The sequence below is a fragment of the Hevea brasiliensis genome, chromosome 9 (genome assembly GCF_030052815.1).
Source record: "Hevea brasiliensis isolate MT/VB/25A 57/8 chromosome 9, ASM3005281v1, whole genome shotgun sequence".
Lineage (NCBI taxonomy): Eukaryota > Viridiplantae > Streptophyta > Magnoliopsida > Malpighiales > Euphorbiaceae > Hevea > Hevea brasiliensis.
This window is the reverse complement of record NC_079501.1, coordinates 3237214-3246339: the sequence shown is the minus strand read 5'-3', so window position 1 is coordinate 3246339 and position 9126 is coordinate 3237214. Positions and strand designations below refer to the sequence as shown.

Sequence of the window (9126 nt, the reverse complement as noted above, 5' to 3'; positions counted from 1 at the left end):
CATTTAATTTTAGGAATCCATTTCCATAATTACTTAAAGAGTAATTGTATAAATTGAATCAAATTAAACTAATAGTCCGAAAGACATAATAATATATGTTATTAATTTTAGTAAAAGCAATTTAAGATAAGGAAGTTTGCCCTAGATTGACACAAGTCGTACTTGCATTGGCGCCAAGAGGTATCTGATATAATATCAAATAATCGTATAAATATATACCTCTTTTATTAAGGAATATAATATTTCCTATAATATGCTAATAAATGTATTTCAATCACTTTTCTCTATAAATAGGATTAGGTAAAGATGGAAAAAGTTTTTTTTTTCTTGTTCTCTCGCCTTCTCTCTTTACTTTACCCCTCTCTTTGCTGTATCTCTATTATACAATTACCGCCCTTTAACTTGAGTGTCGGATGGTCCTCATCAGAGACCTCTCTGGGAGACCCCCGACCGTTCTTTCTTTATTTTGCAAGTTTCTCTAGCTAAGACAATGAAAATAAGACTCATATTAGTGAAGCTGCACATTTAAGTTTCATCAATAAGCTTACTTCTATTTTCACATAGTTAATACAGTAAAATAATTAGTTAATTTTTTTAATATATTATCCACTCATACTATTCATTCAAAAATTAAATATTTATTTTATTAAAATATCCCTTTAATTAATAAATTTTACTTTTTCAATATATATTAAATAGGAATATATTAATGAATTAATAAATAAATTACTATTTCAAAAAAAGCATTGACCTATAATTTAAAACAAATAAGAAAGAAAATAAACTTGTTTTGATGGAATGGATAGAGTAATTTATATCACTAATTTTAATTTTGTCAGCAATAACTTCCTTCCATTTAAATTAGAGAATTACCAAAGTATCCTTGTCTTTTAGTCATGTTTCCCGATCTTGTAATATGCTGGCTCACAGCTTGGCGAAATTGAGTCCATCTCAGGTTCATGTTTCCATTTGGATGGAATATGTTCCCACCACAGTTGCCCATTTTGTTGATATGGACATTTCCCATTTTCAGTATAGAGATAAAATCACGTGAATTATAAATAAATTAAACAAATCAAATTCAAACTCCCCAATCTACCATTCAACAAGAGTCCAAGGGTTAACTCATTTTCCTTCTATTTCTTCACAAACTTTGTAGTTTCTTTTTTTTTTTTTAATAGATAGAACACATGCACAAATAGATTCAGTGGCATGAATGAATTATTGTTAAAATTATAATAATTATAATAGATCTCTATTTTTTTGTAACCTTCACATATCCACACAAACTTTGTAATTAAAAAGGTTTCAATTCGAAATTTTATTAGGCGTTCCATAAATATATGTTAATTCTTTACAATAAAATGTTATTTATATTCTATAATTTATGAGATAAATTAATTTTGATAAATTTATGATGCACTAAAAATTAGTGATTTTTTTTAAATTAGAAAAATATAATAAATTTCATTATAAAACAGAATTTTTATATTTTTAATTAATTAAATATATAAATTATGTTATACAAAAAAATTTTCAATGCATTATGTAACAGTTCGGCAATTCTCCACTCATATTCTTAGCAGTTGGCAAGGCCATCACGAGCTATCTCTTGCCCTATGAAGTTAACTAGTGTGAATCTATAAAGGTACGTGTGAGAAACCTCGAAGATGCTTAATATTTGGGCTTATGCGAGCTTGCCAGATAGGGGGAAAGGCTGGCCTAGGGTGTCACGACCCAACCTATGGGCCGGACCGGCACTAGGACCTGGGCCAGCCTAAAGCCCCCGAGGCCCGTAGTAAGCCTAACTGTTCATTTACCCAATGCTGAGGCCCATTTGGGCCCAATTTCAAGAAAACAAACGGACAGAGTCCGGCCATAAAATGGACTTACCAACGGGGAGTTTTTGACTCACCCGACCTGTAAACACAATAAACAATCCATTGGGGAGCTCAGCTCACCCTCCACATACTCATCAACATAATAATAAATGGGAGCTCAGCTCCCTCATCCAATCCATCAAAATAGACTTAAAATATTAAGTTTACAGGTCCAACATGATAATAATATTACAGACCAAATTCAAATAATTACTGCTAACACATGCGGAAATTCTAGGAGTAAATAAAATTACACAAATATCGATAAACAACCTGCGAAGTATAAAAGCGAGTTAACCTGAATAAAATATCCTCCTGCGCTCAGAAAATTTTTTAACAGAGTGAGCGTTCGACTCAGAGTAAAATATAAATTTTAACCATAATCTCTATAACTATCTAAAACTAATGCACCCTGTAGAGTGAAATGCAACATCCACATCATTTTCACATCATAACATCAAAAAGGAAATTTGGAGCACTCACACACCCTGTAGTATCAATCATAACATATGGGAGCTGATCCCCTATACAGCTCTCTTAAATCCAACCCGTGCCGAATTACTCAAGCTCGGACTTCCACTTAATAACCAAATCGAGGGTCCCAGCGAATTACTCAAGCCGTGACTACCCCTCGAAGGATCGGGTCCCAGCGAATTACTCAAGCCGTGACTGCCCCGTCCTATCCATAGTCCACACCACATCACACGCACGCCAACGCACGCACACTGCTCCAAATTACCACAACAACATTCATGGCACATTAACAGTTATGAATGCAACATAATTCGTGCCTAGAGTTTAACTACATAAATATATGCATATAAGTGATGCATGGGCATGCTGAACATATAATAATATCGAAATTATAATTAAAATTAATATTTTACTCACAAACTTGACGACAAATTACTGTGGCGGCTGGGCGGAGGAAGAAGGCTGTCCCGGCTCACCTGACAATCATATTACATTTATTTAATACAATCTGACTCAATACAAACAAAGAAAAGACCAATTACGTCCTAAGTCGTGCCGAAAATCCGGCAGAGTCTCCCCTATACCTAGGACCTACCCAACCTGCAAAAGGGCTCAAAACACACTTCTATATCCACAATCCATATATCCACAACTCAATCACATCACACAGCCCCTCCTGGGCCCATCAAATCAATCATTCATCACAATATGTAAAATTTCAATTTAGTCCTTATAATTGATTATTTTTGCAAAAACTGCTCAAATAAGCTCTAAAAATTATAAAACTCTGCCCCGCGGTCCTTAGAAATATTACTAAGCTATTGCAAAAAGAATCGTAATTTTCTAAGCTACCACGAATATTTTATGGATTTTCAATCCTATTTAAGCACTAGAAAATTACGAAAAAGAAAGGTTCGGGTTTACCTTTGCCGATTCCGACTTCGGGAACGCGCTCGGGATGCCTGACAATGGTGGGGTAGCCAAAACCTCGATCCAATTCGGAGACTTTTCCGGTAGCTGGTCTGTCTGGCCGGAAATTCACAGATCCGGACAACTGTCGAATTTCCGCGAATTGAGGATACCTACACGAAGCCCAATAATAATATATAAAAAATCAGGGGTGTTACATTCTTCCCCCCTTACAGAAAATTCGTCCTCGAATTTTACACAAGGCAGAATAAAGCACATGATTATACATTGAACAGATAAGGGTACTTGCTACACATGTCCCGTTCTAACTCCCAGGTGCACTCTTCCACTGACTGACTCCTCCACAAAACCTTAACCATAGGGATCTGTTTTGATCTCAGCTGTCTCACTTGGTAGTCCACTATGGCTACAGGCTGCTCCTCAAATGTCAAGTTCTCTTTTAGCTCTATCACATCATTGCAAAGACATGAGAAGGATCGGGAATGTATTTCTGAGCATGGAGATGTGAAACACGGATGGACGTGAGAGAGGTTGGGTGGTAGCTCCAACCGGTAGGCAACTGCTCCAACTCTATCAGTAACCTCAAAAGGTCCAATATACCGAGGTGCCAACTTGCCCTTCTTTCCAAATCTCATGACTCCCTTCATTGGAGAAACCTTCAGGAATACATAGTCGCCCACTGCAAACTCCACATCCCTCCGTCTGGGGTCTGCATAACTTTTCTGCCATCTTGAAAGTCAAGTTTTGATCTCGATTAAAGGAACTATCTCTGAAGTGTACTGCACTAGGTTTACATCATGCACCTTCGCTTCCCCCATTTCTGTCCAACACAGAGGAGACCTACACTTTCTTCCATATAGTGCCTCATAGGGCGCCATTCCTATGCTGGAGTGATAACTGTTGTTGTAGGCAAACTCCACCAAAGCTAGCTGATCATCCCATTGACCTCCAAAATCCAAAACACTCATGCGAAGCATGTCTTCCAGTGTTTATATTGTCCTTTCGGACTGTCCGTCTGTCTGAGGGTGGAAAGCCGTACTAAAGTTCAACTGTGTGCCAAGTGCCTCCTGCAACTTTCTCCAAAACCGAGAAGTGAACTGGGGCCCTCTGTCAGATATTATGAAAGCCGAAATTCCATGCAATCTGACTATTTCTCGAATGTAGAGCCGGACATACTGTGCCACAGAGTATGTAGTCTTTACAGGTAAGAAGTGAGCTGATTTGGTCAAGCGGTCTACAATTACCCATATCGAATCATATCCTCGCGTGGTACGAGGCAACCCAGTCACAAAATCCATAGTGATCATTTTCCACTTCCATTCTGGGATAGGGAGCTCTTGCAACTTCCCTGACGGTCTCTAGTGTTCAAACTTCACCTTCTGACAAGTCAAGCACTTGGACACAAAGTCTGCTATGTCTCTCTTCATGCCATTCCACCAATAGCTATCTTTCACATCATGGTACATCTTGGTGGAACCTGGGTGGACACTGTACAGTGTGTAGTGTGCCTCTCGCATGATTTCATTCCTGAGGTTGTCCACATCGGGCACACATATCCTAGAACCTTGCACTAGGGCACCATCATTGGCAAATCCGAACTCACCACCTTCACCTTGCTGTACTCTTTCTATAATCTTCATCAATTGTTGGTCTCTGTGCTGGGAAACTCTAACTCTGTCCCTCAAGTCTAGCCTCACTGAAAAGTGAGCCAACGTATCCCTCATCTGAAAGATCTAGGATTAAACCTTGATCCATCAACTCATGTACCTCCTGAATCAACGGTCTCTTCTCTACTGAAATGTGCGCCAAACTGCCAGAAGATTTTCTGCTCAAGGCATCTGCTACAACATTGGCCTTCCCAGGGTGGTACTGGATGGTGCAATCATAGTCTTTCAGAAGCTCCATCCATCTCCTCTGTCTCAAGTTTAAATACCTCTGTTGGAAGATGTACTTCAAACTCTTATAGTCGGTGTATATCTCGCACACTTCACCATACAGGTAGTGTCTCCAGATTTTTAGTGCAAAGACTACAGCCGCCATTTCCAAATCATGGGTGGAATAGTTCTGCTCATGCCTCTTTAGCTGCCTTGAAGCATAAGCCACTATTTTTCCATTCCACATCAAAACACACCCTAGGCCAACTCTGAAGGCGTCACAGTACACGGTGTATCCTTCACCGCTCATAGGTAGTGTTAACACACGGGCAGTGGTTAGACACTCCTTATCCTCATCATTATAACTGACTCTATCGAGCTCTCTTCCTGTCCTTTGGATCTTATCCACTTCCCTTTTCCTATTTTTGGTATTGTTGGTATCTTTTCAACCTGCTGTACTTATTCCTTAATTTTAGTCCTATCTTATCCTTACACCTTTTCCTTCAAAGATGTCTATCCCATCATCAACTTTAACTTTCTTTTTATTTCTTAGTCTTATCTTGATTACTAGTTTCATTACTTCGAGAATTCTAACCCTATGATTTACTCCTACCAGCACATTCTTCACCTTATGTAACACTTATAATTACCCATAGAGAATTTTTTTTTTTCTTGTATCCCCTTTTTTCCAACTTAACTATCAGAACATTATCATTCCCTATCAGCCTTAGTAGGAAATTGCTTATCCTGGATGAATATGAGCCCCATAAACTATAAGTTCCATCTGAACTAACAATTTGTAGGAAATATGTGTCATGCCTTAATTCCAAACAAGATACTTCACGTGTTCATTCTCCTTAATATAATCATATATACTGCCCATAGCTTTCTAAACTTCAACCTCAAATTACCCATCAGCAACAATTTCATCTATTGAATCTCAACCATAAATAGTACTTCCTCCAGCTCATAGTTTAAAACAGTTGCAAGCCTTAGTAGCTAACTCAATTTAACTCCTGTCATTACTCTGTTCGTCCTTTCATACTTAATACTAGGTATGCACTTACTGTCATTCTCATATCAGGAAATTATGTATGAATTTGTGCCTACTAAACTCTCAATAACTAAGTCTCCTTGACTCTGTCTCCGTTCCTTATATAACCCTCTAGAACCAATAGCACAAACTAAACTTGAAAAGAAAGAAAAATATCCTCTTATATTCAACTACGCCCGATTGTCCATATAATAACGTTTAATCTATGTTTCTTGGTCTTTCTCTTCAAATTTCATCATCTCTTAGCACAATTGTGCTCTACCTATAAGATATCATCTGCATGAACACTTTACCGTACCATTGTCCTTCCTGACATAATATTTTATAATTTATTAACTTTACTTATACTCGACCAATGATTCATATCTATCATCGTTTATATTGTGCCCTTAACTTTTGTTGATTCCTGAAAGATTTCTCTCGCTAATAGATTCTTCAAACACTAATTCCACCCTTATCTATGGTCATTAATTTGATCCTTAAACTTTCTAGTGATTTATTACCATCCATACTTGTCACTTTTTATTCTACCCCTACTGTTGCTCTGTCGTTATTGCGTCACTGCAAAGTGATTCTGTTGATCACACTAAAAATGTTTGCCTGACATTCATAACGAACCTCTAACTACCTTCTCACTATCTCAAAAGTCTAACCTAAAACCTATGTGTCATTATCTATCATTCTTTTCCTCTCATCATACCTATTTGATCCCTTAGACTGACTTTTATTCAACTTACTGCTTACTAACTTCTCTTTCTCTACCTATTTAGGTAGTCCGCAATACCATCGCACACCTTCTAACATTTACTCATTATTATTGTATCTGCAATCAATTGTCCAAACTTTCATTCTGCACTTTCTTTATCCATTGGCCTTCTGTGATTTATCTTCGCTAATTTATTACTCTTAACACTATTATAATTAGATTATACTATTGTTTTGAATAATTTGAAATTAGAAAGGAACTCAGCAAATTACAGTCATACTTTTATTGTATGATCTCTATTCTTATCCTTTAGCTTACATAATACCCTTACTACCTCGAGAACTGATTCTGCAGTAATTTTATTTATTATTATTTTTATTATCATTATTATTATTTTCCATGTTTACTCAATTAGCCAAAACTTAAGATTCCGGGCACCCAAACCCGTCATCCAATTCAAAGGATTTACATCCATCGTGATCTGATTATATATGATTCCTATAATAGAACTTGCATCCTCCGCAGGATATCTGAGCCAACTTCTCTCTACCACACTCTACAGTCCCATCTGGGGCACTATTTTGTTGGTCACCATTATTAGTAATAACTTTCGATCCCTTCTGAAAAGATAGGACTATACCCTAACTTGCTGCAACAAAGGTTGTAACACCCTCCCGGTAACCACTCCGTACATTCTACTGTTCCGGTGACCGGTGTCGGTCCGGACAGCTAGAACGTCCGGAAAAATATTTAAATTAAAGTCGGGAATCAAAATTAACTCAAATATTAATAAGAAAAATTTAGTAAAAATTTTAGAAATAAAATACAACTGAGTCAAACGAGCCGGTGCCCAAGCGATGGGTCACCGGAGGAAGTTTCGGTTCTATAACGAGGAGCCCTAGATCCGGGGGAAAAATTATAAAATAATTTTTGGGACTCCAGAGAAGGGTCATTGAGGTTCCTATGGCATTAGAATGCCAAGAAAATACCTAGAAAAATTTTTCTATCGGTACAGACAATTTTGGCCCGTTAAGTCAAACGGAGGGCATTTTGGTCATTTCGCCTTCCGAGGTGATTTTTGGCCGACTTGCCCAGTTGAGTAAATAATTAATATGACATAAAATATAAAGAAATATTACTAGAAATGAAATTTAAAATGAGTAGTGAAGGAAAGGAAAGAAAATGATGAAATATATCTATTATGGCATCATTGTTATCTAATTAATGGAGTTGGTCCAATCAGCATTAAGCATTTGTTTGACTAACTATTTATATAGAGTTAATATGACAAAAATAACTATATTTCAGCAGAATTCTTCATCACCCTAAAAGGTTACAGTCTCTCCCAAATCCCTATTCTTCCATGTGAGCTTTATGGTAGCTTGAGACAACCCACCATATCACCATAAAACCTTTAGTCATCTTCACAAAAATTTGACCTACCACCTTGCTAAAGCTTTTGGCAGCCAAGAAGAAGAAAGAAAGTGAAGCTTTCTCAAGCTTGGATTGGCATACAACAAGGTTAGTGCACTATATACCTAAAACTCCTTAATTTCATGAATGAGCACTTGAATTTAGTAAGAAAATGTCATTTAAATGAACAAAATTCATGTGTGTGTGTACATGAATTTTTTGGCTGCCCTAGTGGAGAAATAGTAAGGAGTGTTTTTGATGAGCTTGAAGTGAACTAGAATTAAGTTGAAAGTTTATAAACATAAGAATAATAATTTGGTATGCTAACTAAGGCATTATGTAGGAAACATAATGTGAAGCTAGGGTTTTGGAGAGTGAAATTTGGTTTTGGCTTATGAAGTGGTAAGTGAACATTATAAGGGTCAATTAGTGACCATTTTAGGTATGTTGACCATAATTAGAACTTAAAAATAGAATGGCAAAGTGAAAGTAAAATTCTGCCCTATGGACAGCAGCATAGGGACTGAAATTTCAGTCCCTTTGCACTGCCATAACTTGGGCAGTGGTAGTCCAATTGAAGTTTGGCCAATTGGACATGAAACTAGGCTTATAATGGCACATTTTTGCTGAAGAAACCATGCCCAAAAGACCAAAGCAAAAGGGTCAAAACCCAGCTCCAATCCGGATTCCCTGCACTGAATTCTGCAGAATTTGACCAAATGAACAGTAACTGTTCATTTGGCCATAACTCACTGTAGATTTGGTCAATTGGTCTGAAATTTTTACAGCAATAAG

The 9126-nt window shown here is 37.0% G+C and overlaps 1 long non-coding RNA gene across 1 annotated transcript in view; it reads right to left on the bottom strand.

Moving 5' to 3' along the window:
- Nucleotides 1–2440: 2440 nt before the first annotated feature.
- The window catches only part of LOC131182933 (uncharacterized), a 33994-nt gene continuing 27308 nt past the window's right edge, over nucleotides 2441–9126 (bottom strand). The window contains exon 3 of the long non-coding RNA XR_009151099.1: nucleotides 2441–2830. This is a non-coding gene — a long non-coding RNA (uncharacterized LOC131182933). The remainder of the gene's footprint in view (nucleotides 2831–9126) is intronic.